We start from the raw sequence: 17,786 nt of genomic DNA on the forward strand, positions 1-17,786 counted from the left end.
AGTAGAGAGATCCCACTATGAGTGCATAGATCCCACCATGAGTTCAGAGATCCCATCATAAGTGCAGGGATCCCATCACAAGTGCAGGGATCCCATCACAAGTGCAGGGATCCCATCACAAGTGCAGGGATCCCATCACAAGTGCAGAGATCCCACCACGAGAGCAGAGATCCCACCATGAGTGCAGAGATCCCATCACAAGTACAGAGATCCTTGAATAAGTGCAGAGATCCCATCACAAGTGTGGAGATCCCACCATGAGAGCAGAGATCCCATCCCAAGTAGAGAGATCCCACTATGAGTGCAGAGATCCCACCATGAGTGCAGAGATCCCATCATTAGTCCAGAGATCCCACCATAAGTGCAGAGATCCCACCATAAGTGCAGAGATCCCATCACAAGTGCAGACATCCCACCATGAGTGCAAAGATCCAATCACAAGTAGAGAGATCCCAGAATAAGTGCAGAGATCCCATCACAAGTGCAGAGTTCCCACCATGAGTGCAGAGATCCCATCCCAAGTAGAGAGATCCCATCCCGAGTGCAGAGATCCCATCCCGAGTGCAGAGATCCCACCATAAGTGCAGAGATCCCACCATAAGTGCAGGGATCCCATCATAAGTGCAGAGATCCCACAACAAGTGCAGAGATCCCACAAGTGCAACGATCCCACAACAAGTGCAGAGATCCCACAACAAGTGCAGAGATCCCACAAGTGCAGAGATCCCACCATGAGTGCAGAGATCCACTCCAAGTAGAGAGATCCCACTATGAGTGCAGAGAGCCCACCTTGAGTGCAGAGATCCCACCTTGAGTGCAGAGATCCCACCACAAGTGCAGAGATCCCATCACAAGTGCAGAGATCCCACCACAAGTGCAGAGATCCCATCACAAGTAGAGAGATCCCAGAATAAGTGCAGAGATCCTATCACAAGTGCAGAGATCCCACCATGAGTGCAGAGATCCCATCACAAGTAGAGAGATCCCACTATTAGTGCAGAGATCCCACCATGAGTGCAGAGATCCCATCATAAGTGCAGAGATCCCACCATAAGTGCAGGGATCCCATCATAAGTGCAGAGATCCTATAACAAGTACGGAGATCCCATCATGAGTGCAGAGATCCCATCCCAAGTAGAGAGATCCCACTATGAGTGCAGAGATCCCACCATGAGTGCAGAGATCCCATCATAAGTGCAGGGATCCCATCATAAGTGCAGGGATCCCATCACAAGTGCAGAGATCCCACCACAAGTGCATAGATCCCATTACAAGTAGAGAGATCCCAGAATAAGTGCAGAGATCCCATCACAAGAGCAGAGATCCCATCACAAGAGCAGAGATCCCACCATGAGTGCAGAGATCCCATCCTAAGTAAAGAGATCTGACTATGAGTGCAGAGAACCCATCATAAGTGCAGAGATCCCACCATAAGTGCAGGGATCCCAACCTAAGTGCAGAGATCCCACAACAAGTACAGAGATCCCATCACAAGTAGGGAGATCCCAGAATAAGTGCAGAGATCCCATCACAAGTGCAGAGATCTCACCATGAGTGCAGAGATCCCATCCCTAGTAGAGAGATCCCACTATGAGTGCATAGATCCCACCATGAGTTCAGAGATCCCATCATAAGTGCAGGGATCCCATCACAAGTGCAGGGATCCCATCACAAGTGCAGGGATCCCATCACAAGTGCAGGGATCCCATCACAAGTGCAGAGATCCCACCACGAGAGCAGAGATCCCACCATGAGTGCAGAGATCCCATCACAAGTACAGAGATCCTTGAATAAGTGCAGAGATCCCATCACAAGTGTGGAGATCCCACCATGAGAGCAGAGATCCTATCCCAAGTAGAGAGATCCCACTATGAGTGCAGAGATCCCACCATGAGTGCAGAGATCCCATCATTAGTCCAGAGATCCCACCATAAGTGCAGAGATCCCATCACAAGTGCAGACATCCCACCATGAGTGCAAAGATCCAATCACAAGTAGAGAGATCCCAGAATAAGTGCAGAGATCCCATCACAAGTGCAGAGTTCCCACCATGAGTGCAGAGATCCCATCCCAAGTAGAGAGATCCCATCCCGAGTGCAGAGATCCCATCCCGAGTGCAGAGATCCCACCATAAGTGCAGAGATCCCACCATAAGTGCAGGGATCCCATCATAAGTGCAGAGATCCCACAACAAGTGCAGAGATCCCACAAGTGCAACGATCCCACAACAAGTGCAGAGATCCCACAACAAGTGCAGAGATCCCACAAGTGCAGAGATCCCACCATGAGTGCAGAGATCCACTCCAAGTAGAGAGATCCCACTATGAGTGCAGAGATCCCACCTTGAGTGCAGAGATCCCACCTTGAGTGCAGAGATCCCACCACAAGTGCAGAGATCCCATCACAAGTGCAGAGATCCCACCACGAGTGCAGAGATCCCATCACAAGTAGAGAGATCCCAGAATAAGTGCAGAGATCCTATCACAAGTGCAGAGATCCCACCATGAGTGCAGAGATCCCATCACAAGTAGAGAGATCCCACTATTAGTGCAGAGATCCCACCATGAGTGCAGAGATCCCATCATAAGTGCAGAGATCCCACCATAAGTGCAGGGATCCCATCATAAGTGCAGAGATCCTATAACAAGTACGGAGATCCCATCATGAGTGCAGAGATCCCATCCCAAGTAGAGAGATCCCACTATGAGTGCAGAGATCCCACAATGAGTGCAGAGATCCCATCATAGGTGCAGAGATCCCACCATAAGTGAAGGGATTCCATCATAAGTGCAGAGATACCACAAATACAAAGATCCCATCAAAAGTAGGGAGATCCCAGAATAAGTGCAGAGATCCCATCACAAGTGCAGAGATCCCATCACAAGGTCAGAGATCCCATCACAAGTGCAGAGATCCCATCACAAGTAGAGAGATCCCACTATGAGTGCAGAGATCCCACCATGAGTGCAGAGATCCCATCATAGGTGCAGAGATCCCACCATAAGTGAAGGGATCCCATCATAAGTGCAGAGATCCCACAAATACAAAGATCCCATCAAAAGTAGGGAGATCCCAGAATAAGTGCAGAGATCCCATCACAAGTGCAGAGATCCCACCATGAGTGCAGAGATCCCACCATGAGTGCAGAGATCCCATCTCAGGTAGAAAGATCCCACTATGAGTGCAGAGATCCCACCATGAGTGCAAAGATCCCATCATTAGTGCAGAGATCCCACCATAAGTGCAGAGATCCCATCACAAGTGCAGAGATCCCACCACGAGTGCAGAGATCCCATCACAAGTAGAGAGATCCCAGAATAAGTGTAGAGATCCCACCATAAGTGCAGGGATCCCAACCTAAGTGCAGAGATCCCACAACAAGTACAGAGATCCCATCACAAGTAGGGAGATCCCAGAATAAGTGCAGAGATCCCATCACAAGTTCAGAGATCCCATCACAAGTGCAGAGATCCCACCATGAGTGCAGAGATCCCATCCCTAGTAGAGAGATCCCACTATGAGTGCATAGATCCCACCATGAGTGCAGAGATCCCATCACAAGTGCAGAGATCCCACCATGAGTGCAGAGATCCCATCCCTAGTAGAGAGATCCCACTATGAGTGCATAGATCCCACCATGAGTGCAGAGATCCCATCATAAGTGCAGAGATCCCACCATGAGTGCAGAGATCCCATCCCTAGTAGAGAGATCCCACTATGAGTGCATAGATCCCACCATAAGTGCAGAGATCCCACCATGAGTGAAGAGATCCCATCCCAAGTAGAGAGATCCCACTATAAATGCAGAGATCCCACCATGAGTGCAGAGATCCCACCATGAGTGCAGAGATCCTATGGGGGCGTGGCTTAGCACGCGAAGTGAATGGACGCCTGTGGGTGAAGCTCCGTGCCGAGCTCCCCTTCCCGGCGCTTTTATCCGGGATTATCCTCGGCGAAGCCAGCCGAAAACCACAGGCGACTGCACCGGTGGTCCCGACGCGGCGCCTGCCCGAATTTGGCGCGGATCGGAGCAATACCCCGACTCCGGGAGACACTGGCCGCCCACGGCCGCGAACATTGCCTCTGATCCCGGCGTGCGCCCAGGAAACACCGGGGATCCGGACGAGGCGGAAGGCCCGAAATCGCGGCCTACCCTCACCCCATGCGGCCTGCATGCCAGTGCACTGAAGATCGCCCACCACCTATGCCAGGACGGTTGGAGGTAGCAGCCTTCTGCGACGGACACCACACGCATCCGCCGCATAGCGAGACGCTGAGGTGAGCGATCCGGCCTTGAATCCCTGGGGGCCTAACTGACGGCGAGACGGCCACAGACGGGAGGCGGCGGACGGGCAGGGCGCAAAACACCACACACACAGCCCTGGCCGCCAGCAGCAGTAGAGCGGAGCCGAGCACCCGCAACTGCACGCAGACCCCTGGCTACCCACGGCGCTGCAACCCACTGCTCGCCGGCGGCAATAATACCAGTCATCCAGGCACGCAGGCCCAGTCCGGGAGAAACGGCGGCTGTCGCCGCCCACAGCCACGTGTGGTGCCTCCGACCCTGGCGTCCATGCGGGAGACGCCGAGAGTCAGAACGGATCAGAGGTCCCGTGGACGCAGCCCGCACCAACCCTGCATACCCGCGCCCCAATGCACCAGAGATCGCTCGCAGCGCACGCTGATGGGACAATAAGGTGAACCGACTACATTGGCACGGCCGGCACCCTCACGCACTCGCCGGAGCTGATCACAGGACGCACCCTGAGGCTGGGAGCAGCTGCTAGGCCTGGACGCGACTACACCGCGACGAACATCGTGCAGGCCCAAACGCACGGAGAAGAGGTAAGGAGCGCGACTGGGCTCCCGACACCTGGAGAACGGATGGGCGGTGGCGGCTGGGTCACACACTGAGACAGCTGCCAGCCGACAGCGGTGGACATTCAGACTGCACCACACCGGCGCAGCACACACCCCGCATGGATGCACACAGAACCTGCGCATACAGCCCGCATGGATACACACAGAAACTGAACCCCTTGCCACAAACGAGCTCGTAACCAACCAGGGACACACCAAGGAAACACGCCGCAAGCTCGGCGACACCCAGACGCACTGAACTGTGCCGGGGAGAACGACGCCCAACGGTTACCTACCGCCCAGGAGGGAACGAAAGCCACGCAATCACCACACGAGCTGGTTCTGCTGACGCCGGTTGCCAAGCCTCCGCTAGAGGCCGATAGCCTACAACCACCTGCCCACCATCGCCTGGGTTGGGCAGGACCAAGCCGTGACCAGAAGAGCAGACTCTACCTTGGACACTGATGTCTGGCGGGGCCAGGACACGGGCTGGCACCGGAGGCGCGATGTCTAAAGGCAAAATGGACAAAACCAGCAAAACCACAGACCAGGACCAAACGGCAGCAAAGCTAGACACCATGCTAGCAGCCATGGAGCGGCTGGAAGAATCGCTTCAACTCACACGCACCTCTCTGGCCACCAAGATCGATAGCGTAGCCATAGACCTCACGCACCTCCGAGCAGACCACAAAAAACTTGCAGACCGTACCTCGACACTGGAAGGGACTGTGAAGGAGCTCCAACCCCAAGCCAGTCAGACACATACCCACATACAGGATTTGCTGAACCGAGTGGAGTTCCTAGAGGACAGGGCTGAGGATGCGGAAGGCAGGGCACGAAGGAATAACATACGCCTGGTCGGCGTTCCGGAAAAATGGGAAGGGAGAAAGCCGGAGGAACATATGGAAAGATGGCTGGCATCCATCCTGCCTGAGGGCTCACTCTCGCCTCAATTCGTGGTGGAACGCGCCCATCGAGTCCCGACCACACCCCTGGCGACAGGCTCTAATCCACGACCTATGCTTCTCCGCATTCTGAATTACAGGGACAGAGACTCCATACTGAGAGAAACGCGCAAACTCGAGGAGGTGAGAATAGAAAACGCCAAGGTAATGTTCTTCCCGGACTACACCATACAAGTACAGAGGCAGAGACAGTCCTTCCTGGCGGTGAAAAGGCGCCTCCGCCAGCAGGGCCTACAGTACTCCTTGCTATTCCCCGCAAAACTTAGAGTGATAGCCGGGGAGAGAACCCATTTCTTTACAGACCCAGACGAAGTGGAGGCGTGGTTGGACAGCGGCACAGACTCTACCCCCAGAGCACCAGCGGACCGCACACGCGGGCGCCAACCTGGCGGGAATAGGAGACGGCGCCGCCCGAGGCAACGGGCGCAGGGATACGCGAGCAGGTCGCAGAGGACGTCTCCCCCTGCAGACGCTGCACAGCAGGAAAAGCAAGAAGCCCTCCGGCTTGTACGTGACCTCAGCCGCTCCCCAGCATCCAGCGAACCAACTGGTAATGACGCAAGAGACCCTCCAAGCGACGACGAAGCACTATATGGGATATCGGACTCTCCTGTGACGGATCCTGGCCCGGACGTCACCCCCCAAACATCAGAGTACATTGGCTGACCAGCTCCCAGAACATCTCCGCCGAGGTTCCCACAAGAACACTCGGAAGGCCATCTGCGAAGAGCTCGCAGTTTCGGACTGGATAACCCTGGCTCGGCGAGACCTCTGGTAAACTGCGAGCTACGACTCGACTTGAAGATGCCCCAACAGACACTGCCCTCCACTCCTGTGGCCACCCATCCTGCCACACACTGATCAAGACACGTAATGTATGGCATTGAATGTTTGTTTTGTACCAGTGACTCTTACGATTAAGGCTGGCTTAGGCTTCCATACACCCCCCGGGAAGGGGAACGACCCCTATATGATGACTCTAGAAACTCTTAACCAGCTGCTACTGCTAGCACTGCACAGCCACCCCCAGAACTGACCTAAACTTTGTTACTCTCCTTGAGAGCATGGACGGGAGCACGTTTGCCCACCGACCTTTTGGTATTTCGCATGTTTGCGATGTTCATTGGCTAACTGTTTTATTGGCCATGTTAACTACCTGTTTTCCCCCTTCACAATACTGCAATGGCATGCGGGACAGACAGTATTCCTTACGGGCGGCGGGCGGAGGGGAGGTGGGGCGGGGGGGCCGCTTCGGGAGACCGTTAATGTAATGCAATGTCTGTGATCAATATATGCACATGGAATGTGAGAGGGATGCACACACCGTCCAGACGGTATCAAATATTCTCATACCTTAAACGCCACGATGTGCAGATTGCTCTCCTACAAGAGACGCACCTCTGCGAAGCAGAAGTCATCACCTTACGCCGCAGATGGCGAGGCCACCTTTATGCCACGCGCCACTCCTCCTATGCCAGGGGGACGCTGGTATGGATACGCCCGGGTACCCCGTGGATAGTGCAGGACACCTTAGTGGACCCCGGGGGGAGACATGTAGCAGTCAAGGGCAGAATAGACGGGAACCCGATAGTGCTAGCCTCGATCTATGCACCCAACACAGGAACTCAGGATTTTTTAACACAGCTATCCACCATCCTGGCACCTTGGCATAGCATACAGTGGGTTCTAGGCGGGGACTACAACTGCACACTGGATCCTTCCCTGGACCGCTCCCGTCCTCCACCACCTAATTCCCAAGCTCATCACGCAGCGCGAGCCCTCCTAGACTGGTCCGTGCAATGGGACCTAGAAGACGCATGGCGCAGCCACAACCCAGACACCAGGGCCTACTCCTTCCACTCAGGGGCACACAACCTGCACGTACGTCTGGACAGGTACATGGTGTCTAGAGACCTACTGCCGGCGATCAGAGACACGCAATACATGGGCCGCACACATTCGGACCACAACCCACACCTTATGACACTCGCCTGGGAACAGCCGAGGCCGCCAATCCCCACCTGGAGATTGCAACAAGACCTCTTACTTGACGGCACATTCAGAACCTCGATAGGGGCACAAACAGCACAGCACTTCGACGATAACAATAACACTGCTTCCACACCCCAGCTAGAGTGGGATGCATTCAAAGTGGTCCTAAGGGGGCTATGCCTCGGCACCCAGGCACACACCCGCCGACAGCTAGAAGCAGACCTGAAACGGCTGGAAAGGGATTTGCTACAAAAGGAACAGGAGGCGACAGGAGGGGACAACACAGAACTGCTCGAGGCAAGGACGGAACACGACAGACTGATAGGCAGACTGAAACTGGTCAACTTCGCTGCACACTCGGCACGCACACATCGCTACGGCGATAAGCCAGGCAAATTACTGGCCTGGCTGATACGGCGAGAAGACCGTTCTGCCCCAGTGACGGCCATAAGCCCGACCGCGGACGCTGTGGTATACACCCAGACGGGCATACATGATGCCTTCGTGACACATTACAAGACATTATACCGGTCGCAAATGAGCAATCCGCAACCAGACATCCAAGCATACCTAGAGGAACTCACACTTCCCACCCCAACTGACAACCAACGAGATGATCTCGGAGCGCCGTTGGTAGCGGAAGAACTACGTGAGGCCATATTTGCCCTCTCTAATGGGAAAGCCCCTGGCCCGGACGGGCTGCCTGCAGAATATTATAAAGCATACTCAGACATCCTCATCCCTGAACTGCTTAGAACATATTCGGCAGCTCTGGATAGTTCATCCTTACCAGCGTCCATGAATGAAGCGCTATTGGTATCACTTCTCAAACCAAACAGGGAAGAGACACTCCTTGGGTCATATAGGCCATTAGCCCTGCTCAATACGGACTACAAGATCCTGGCATCAACATTGGCCCGCAGACTGGCGGCCCTAGTACCGGCCCTGGTACACAAAGACCAAAATGGGTTTGTCCCAACAAGATGCACCTCCCAAAATATTCGGAGGCTGTTTCGAGTGCAGGAGTATGCAGCCCAGACGTGGCCAAGATCGGGTTGCCTAGTGCTGGACCTCGAGAAGGCGTTCGATTCTGTCGAATGGCCCTATCTATCGGCAGTGCTGCGTAAATTTGACCTGGGTGAAGACTTTATAGAACTAGTGGGCTTGTTGTATGGGAAACCCGAGGTGAGAGTGCGCACTGGGAAGTTGATCTCCGAGCCCATCAATGTCAGAAGAGGCACCAGACAGGGCTGCCCGCTTTCCCCATTACTATTTTCCCTGGCGATCGAACCCCTGGCCGAACGGCTGCGCTCCAGCGGAGCACGATGGGGCATTCCGCTAGCAGACGGCACACATGTCGTGTCGCTATATGCGGACGATTTACTTTTGTACATCAAAGACCTAGATAATATGCCGCCGGAACTGTCGGACATATTCCGCACGTTCGAACTAATGTCGGGCCTCAAAGTCAACTGGGCCAAATCGGGGGCATACTCGTTCACTCCTGACGCCCCGGACCCTGTACTCCACATAAACAATGAACGATTACCATGGTATCAAACCACGTTCAGGTACCTGGGCATACATATATATAGGACCCCCCTAGACATACTGGACGGCAATCTGACACGGGCCATAACGTCTGTTAGAACACAGATCGCCTTCTGGAAAACCCTCCCCATCAACGTGCCAAGCAGGGTGACCTTAACGAAAATGATAGTACTCCCCAGGCTCCTGTACTATTTTGCCAATCTCCCACTATACATCCCTGTCCGTATATTTAGAGAACTGGAGTGCATGCTCAGAGATCTGATCTGGAACACAGGCAGGCCAAGAGTAGCACTGACGAAGCTATACAACCCGGTCACTGAAGGCGGCATGGCGGTCCCGAACCTGGAGCTCTATTATCTGGCGGCACAGGTGCAATGGGTGGTGGCCTGGATCTCAGGAAGGAACCTCGAGGACACGGCTACGGCCACAGACATCCTCTCCCCGCTGCAGATACACACCTTATTCCACCCACTGACGCGCCCTAGGAATCACACGCAATTACATGTAGCTGTGGCCACGAAATGCTACGGCAGATGCTTACGTCTCACTAAAACCACCATACCATATGCACCAGCGTTGCCACTCCTGGGTACCCCCAAGGCCACGTCAGTCGTGACGGAGGCGGCATTGGAACAGTGGACGCGTGCAGGCATAGAAACAATGACGGATTTGTACGCAGATGGCGCCCTGCTCTCCTTCGAGACGTTGACTGCTGACACGGGACTGCCTGCGGGACAATTCCTGCAACATGCCTCAATACTAAGGACACTTACGCAGAAATGGGGGAACATTGCTAACGAGCTGCCCACACACCAGTTAGTTCAATGCATGCACGTGATGGGCAACGGGACGCATGTAGTGCACTGGCTAACACAGGCGCTGCTCTCACACACACAAACCACATTACAACCTCTGCGGGATAAATGGGCGGTAGACAGAGGGAAGGCATGGACAGACAAGGAGTGGGCGGTGATACTCTCGGGCCCCCGCAACATTCCACGTAATGCACGCTTCAAACAGATACAATTTTACGTCCTGCACCGCGCATATCTATCCCCGGACAAGATTAACTCATATTTCCCGGGTGCGGAGGCCAAATGCCCAAGATGCGACACTGAGGGAGCAGACCTCCTCCACATGCTATGGCAATGTCCCCGGCTTCTAGCATACTGGCAATCGATACTAGCACTGTTGAGGCGCTGCACGGCGATGACGATCCCATTCTCGTGGGAGGCATGCCTGCTGGGCCTCTTCCATAGGACCAAATTAAACAGGGTGCCGTCCCGCTTCTGGGACCTTGGCCTCATCACGGCCAAAAGACTCATCACAAAACACTGGAAAAGGGCGGCACCACCAGCGATGGAACACTGGCACGCTTCGCTAGATAACTGGGCGAAAGCGGAGAGTATATCTCTACATAATGAGGAGACGGCGGGACTGCGTAAATACCCCATAGCGACACTCTGGGACGACATGGTCCGCTCCTTCCACAATGACTCCCGGGCACCAGGGACTCCAGAGAGTCAGCCACTCCCAGACGGGGAACACAGTGATGGCCACCACACGCCAGATGCCACAGACAACAGACACAACGCCCACGCACCTGACACCTAGATCCCCCCCTTCCCCCCCCCCCCCTGCCCGGCCGACACGCCGGGACTGCTGCCACCCACCCGTATCGCCAACATAGCTCCCGCAATTGCAGTAACAGACAAAAACTGACCGACGTGCTACCACCGTACTCTCCCCTCCCCCCCCCTCTTTTCTCCCCAGCCTCGCCCCCCCGCCGCAATCTCCACTACCTGATACACCACACGCCGCATGTTCCCAAGTTCGATACCCTTACCCCGTTACGCTTTTATTGAAATTGCTCGCTTAACAAGATACGTCACCAGAGATAGCATGATCACGCAATGTTTGAACGTTAACTTTATCAGCGAACTGTTGCAACGCATTTTGCGATCCGCTCCATGATCCATGCATGAACATCTTTAACTGTTGAATCTTCATATGTCAAGACTCTGTATGATACATGCTTGTAATTTTTTTTTATCCTTTGCACTGAATAAAAGATATTTCTAATCACAGCAAAAAAAAAAAAAATGAGTGCAGAGATCCTATCCCAAGTAGAGAGATCCCCTATGAGTGCAGAGATCCCACCATGAGTGAAGAGATCCCATCATAAGTGCAGAGATCCCACCATAAGTGCAGAAATCCCACCATAAGTGCAGGGATCCCACAACAAGTACAGAGATCCCATCAAAAGTAGGGAGATCCAAGAATAAGTGCAGAGATCCCACCACAAGTGCAGAGATCCCACCATGAGTGCCGATACCCCATCCCAAGTAGAGAGATCCCACTATGAGTGCAGAGATCCCACCATGAGTGCAGAGATCCCATCCCAAGTAGAGAGATCCCACTATGAGTGCAGAGATCCCACCATGAGTGTAGAGAGCCCATCATAAGCTCAGAGATCCCACCATAAGTGCAGGGATCCCATCACAAGTGCAGAGATCCCATCACAAGTGCAGAGATCCCATCACAAGTGCAGAGATCCCATCACAAGTGCAGAGTTCCCACCAGGAGTGCAGAGATCCCATCCCAAGTAGAGAGATCCCACTATGAGTGCAGAGATCCCATCCCGAGTGCAGAGACCCACTATGAGTGCAGAGATCCCATCCCAAGTAGAGAGATCCCATCCCGAGTGCAGAGATCCCATCCCAAGTAGAGAGATCCCATCCCAAGTAGAGAGATCCCACCATGAGTGCAGAGATCCCACCATGAGTGCAGAGATCCCATCATGAGTGCAAAGATCCCATCATAAGTGCAGAGATCCCACCATAAGTGCAGGGGTCCCATCACAAGTGCAGAGATCCCACCATGAGTGCAGAGATTCCATCACAAGTAGAGAGATCCCAGAATAAGTGCAGAGATCCCATCACACATGCAGCAATCCCACCATGAGTGCAGAGATCCCATCCCAAGTAGAGAGATCCCACTATGAGTGCAGAGATCCTACCATGAGTGCAGCAATCCCACCATGAGTGCAGAGATCCCATCCCAAGTAGAGAGATCCCCCCATGAGTGCAGAGATCCCATCATGAGTGCAGGGATCCCATCACAAGTGCAGGGATCCCATCACAAGTGCAGGGATCCCATCACAAGTGCAGAGATCCCACCACAAGTGCAGAGATCCCAGAATAAGTGCAGAGATCCCATCACAAGTGCAGAGATCCCACCATGAGTGCAGAGATCCCATCCCAAGTAGAGAGATCCCACTATGAGTGCCGAGATCCCATCATTAGTGCAGAGATCCCACCACAAGTGCAGAGATCCCATCACAAGTGCAGAGATCCCATCACAAGTGCAGAGATCCCACCATGAGTGCAGAGATCCCATCTCAGGTAGAGAGATCCCACTATGAGTGCAGAGATCCCACCATGAGTGCAAAGATCCCATCATTAGTGCAGAGATCCCACCATAAGTGCAGAGATCCCATCACAAGTGCAGAGATCCCACCACGAGTGCAGAGATCCCATCACAAGTAGAGAGATCCCAGAATAAGTGCAGAGATCCCACCATAAGTGCAGGGATCCCAACCTAAGTGCAGAGATCCCACAACAAGTACAGAGATTGGAGTTCTGGACTTTTTTGGTTCCGTCCAGAGGTGTCAGGGTACAACACCCAAAGACCCCGGAGTCCCACCTGCCTTGGTGCACAAATGAACAGAAACACGGGCTTCTCGATGGTGGCGTCAAAGACCAAAGGTTTATTACTGCAGGGACACAGAAGTCATAGATACTACACACGGGCAGTAACCAGGAGCCTGTTCGATTTGTACAAAGTGGGTTGCTCCTTATATACCAAAAATTGTGCTCTAGGCAAATATTTCACATGTCGGTACATTCCCAAACCTTTTGTGTCTCTAAACAATAAATATTTGGCGTTACACAGGAACTGTTGATAATATCTGATACCAAACATCACGAAGAGGGGTTCCCACCAGTCCATCACAATCCCTTGTCAATATTGTATTCAAGAGCCGGACCGCCTCATCGTAAAGTTCGTTACCTCCCCCTAATAAAGGCCCAGAAGGAAAAGAGCAGAGCCAGGTGCAGAAGATAGAAAAGCGGGATAAGAGATGTTTGTGGGTTGTAAATGGGCAAGGCTACCGGCTCCGGCCGCCTAATCATGATCAGGTACAATGGACACGAAAACCAGTTCAGGTGGGCTGGCCTCGGGCAGAGGAGGCAGCCTTTGTCGAGTCATGCAGCTTCAGCGTGATCTGGTTTAAGATGCACGTGTCATGTAAGAGGTGAATCTCCGGCTAAGGCTACGTGTCCTTAATCAAAGTGGAGTAAATGAAGTGATCAGAGGCTATTGCATATGTGAGGGCAAGGAAACACAAAATGGCGGCCACGATCTAAGATGGATGCCGTGTGTATATCAGAAATGTGTCAGTGGAAGGAGTGCTCTTGCTCGTAGCGTAGCGGAACCACTAGGATATACTAAATGGATCATTTGCGGTTCACTGATACCATTTTTATGTATTTCCGACAAACTTGAAAACACGGGTTCAAGTCGTCACGGAACCGTCACGGAACCTCAGACCCTCCTTTTGCCCTTACATAGGCAATTACTCAATCTATGTCTGAATCTAGTTCTATGCTCATCAGGTCAGTGACATGCTGTTGTATCATCATCCTTTCTCGTGTCTTTTCTCCAAACGCAGGTGGTTTTCTGAGACAAGTTGCAGCACAAAGACTACACAGAGCAGGACCACACTGGATAATCAGACAACATGAGAATAGGAATACTAAGATGACACCAATGACCATTAGAATCTTCCATCCCCACACTGAGATCAGAGTCCAAACCCACTCCATGAAGGACCAGTTTCCCTTGTCTACATGTATTGAGTCCGAAATCTTGTGCAACTTAGAGATCGCCTCGTAAACTGTTGGAGCATTATTAGGAATAAAGACACAGCAGCTCGATTGGATTGGAGTTGAGCTTTTACGCTTGCTTTCTCCTAAACTAAGGCGATACTCTGAAGTATTCCAACTTAAATATACTCGCAATTCGTCTCTAGGGTAAGATGGAGTATTATTGACGTCCTTGACCATGTCAATAATTCCCTGGACTAAGGCTTTGTTGGCAGAGTTATATTTAGTGGAACGTGGTGGACGTGGAGGATAGGTTTCAAGGGCATAAGCAAAGATGGTTTGGAAGGCCTGAAATGATCCATTATAGCTGTAAGGCAAAACCAAATAGGGAATACCTTTATCCATAGTGTGAGGTATCAAGCCACACACCCAGCAGTCTGTAGTGTTAACCACCAGTTGGTGTTGGTGCAAGAGCTGCACAAAAGTGTTATTAATGAATTCTGAGCGTCGAGCTTGCTCATGTTCTGGAAATGAGTGAAAAGAGTGTATAGAAGAAACAGTAGAAATAGCTGGATCAAGGGGAGGCACTGTAGAAACTGGCACAAAAATCAAATTTATGCTAAAGACAATTCCACCCACCAATGTTGCTAAAACAATCAAAAATGTAATGGCACATTGCATCAAGAAACATTTGCTGTGAAGAATTCTATTAAGTCTGTTTCTGCGAACGTAGATCACATTTTCTCGTTGCAGCACAGGAAGTTCCATCTTCTACAATCCGCTCGCGACCACTGATGATGTGTACGTAGATGAAAATGCCTCTGTCAGCCCTGGGAGTTCCCAGAACTAACAGAAAGATCGACCTTGTGTCAGACCCCTGCAAATTCAAACTAGGCACACAGCCACGACCCTACGGCTACCCAGACGGCAAGGCAATTTTAAAAAAACAATAAACAATAGCAAACTTCCTGGCTGAAAAGCAAAAGTTCAATATATATATATATCAAAATCACAATATGCAGTTGCCTGCTTTATTTGTCCGTTTTATGGCTTCTAAGGTTGTATCTCTTCTTCGCTGGTACTGTCTGATCGGAAAATAGTGTATCACTAGCAGCTGTTGTAGAGTTTAAGTTCGCAGATAGCAAAGTTTCTTTTGATGCTGGAGACAAATGTTCAATGTTCAAAGCAGTCTTTTCAGGAGGAGAGTCAAGTTTCAAAGTGTCAGTAATCAAACCGGCATCGCTGAAAGGGACAAATTTCGGAGTTATTTCAGATTCGGAGGCACCAATTCCCTTCTTCACCCAGTCGTCGTAGGGCAGCGGCAGTGGAACACGCTTTACGTGAGAAGCGTGGATCCAGTGCTTGCGACCAGCAACACGTACAGCTGTCCTCGTCGCCAGCAGGACCTGGAAGGGGCCGATGTAGCGAGGCTGAAGATTCTTTGTCCTCGCAAAATTTCTGACCACCACGTGGTCGCCGGGTTTCAGCTGATGCCCTGGACTCTCCGGAGGTTTTGGCAAAGCATCAAAGACCTGTTGATGAATAAGACTTAATTTAGCAGTCAAGTCGTAAAGGTAGTCTATCAACATAGGATATTCAATGGAGCAAAACCTTTTAGGCCTTGGCACACCCCAGATATTTGCTGGGCGGCCAAACACAATCTCATATGGAGAAAGCCCTATTCTAGAATGCACTGTTGCTCTCGTTGATAACAAAGCCAAAGGAAGTGCGTCTGGCCAAGCCAAACCTGTGGATGCTTGTATTTTGGCTATTTTAAGCTTGAGGGTGCCATTGTAACCCTCGACTAAACCAGCAGACTGGGGATGGTTTGCACTATGGAATTTTTGTTTCAATCCTAGACCAGCACACACACTCTGCATAACTTTCCCTATAAACTCACTTCCGTTATCTGACCATACAATCCGTGGCATTCCGTACCTAGGGAAAAATTCTTTTAGAAGAATTTTGGCAGTAGATAGAGCAGTGTTGTCCTTTAGTGGGTATGCTTCTATCCACCTGGAAAAAGCACAAACTACCACCAGGACGTATTTTAAATTGTTGCAGCGTTCCATGTGAATGAAGTCTAACTGAATCACTTCAAAGGGACAGGAAGGAGGAGCAAAATGACCAGCTGGAGTTGGAGTTCCCTTGCCAGGATTATGCATCAAGCACACCATACAATTTTTCACCACTCTCTCTGCACACTTACTGATTCCCTCATTTTTCCAGACCGGAGCTAACATTTTACATATCCCTTTAGAACTTATGTGCGCCACTCCATGCGTCATCGTCACTACTGCAAGCACATACGCATCAGGCAACATCCAACGCTGCTGTTCTGTCAAATCGATCCAACATCCATTCGAGTCCAATTTGCCCGTACTTTCTCTCCATACACGTTTCTCTTCCTCAGTCGCTTCTTTCTGAATCTCTTTCACACTTTCCATAGTGTCCTCACACATTCCAGACTCAGCAATCCATCTTGCAGACGTAGCAACATACATTCTACTCATCATGTCTCTAGCTGTTTGTTTAGCGGTTTCATCAGCAAAGGCATTTCCCCGACCAACATCATCCGTGATCGCTTTATGAGCACTGCACTTCACAATCGCAACTTCAGTCGGTAAGGTTAGAGATTCCAACAAGTCGTTAACTAGCTGACCATGTTGAATCTTAGTCCCATGGGACGTAATGAAACCCCTTTCTCTCCACAACCGGCCAAAACTATGGGCCACGCCAAATGCGTACTGACTATCTGTAAACACATTCACTCTCTTTCCCTCAGCTAAAACACACGCTCTCGTAAGAGCTATTAATTCTGCTGCTTGGGCAGAATTCTGACTCACTCTTGCAGTCTCCACAATCGTCTTCAAAGTCGTTACCGCGTAGGCAGCAGTCACATCACCATTCTCCAATTTAAAACATGACCCGTCCACATACAGCGTACCATCCGGGTCGGATAGGGGAGTATCCCTCAAGTCGATGCGACCTTTTGTCTCTTCCTCCGTTTTGAAATAGCAGTCATGTGGCTCAGAATCACTCGACTCTTGATCAGTCGGCAACAATGTTGCTGGATTCAATACATTGCATCTTTTGATCTGAATATGACTCGCTAATAACGTCAGCTCGTAACCAGATAATCTCGCACTAGTAAGGTGTTGTGTCTTCGTTCGGTTCATGAGTGTATCCACTGCATGAGGAACCATGACCACTAGCATATTGTTCATCACCAAACCAGCAGATTGTCGAATGGAAGCTGCAGCTGCCGCTGTAGCCCTCAAACAACTAGGCAATGCTCTAGCTACCGGATCTAATGTTGATGAGAAATACGCACAAGGGCGTTGTTTATCACCAAACTTCTGTGTCAGAACACTCAACGCGCAACCTTCTCTTTCGTGAACGTAGAGCGTGAATGGCTTGCTATAATCAGGTGTACCCAATACAGGAGCTGAACACAGTGCTTTTCGTAACTCAATAAAACTCTCTTGACATTCATCAGACCATGGCACCGGACTCGGAACATTTTTCCCAG

This window comes from Lissotriton vulgaris, unplaced genomic scaffold (assembly GCF_964263255.1).
Source record: "Lissotriton vulgaris unplaced genomic scaffold, aLisVul1.2 SCAFFOLD_515, whole genome shotgun sequence".
Lineage (NCBI taxonomy): Eukaryota > Metazoa > Chordata > Amphibia > Caudata > Salamandridae > Lissotriton > Lissotriton vulgaris.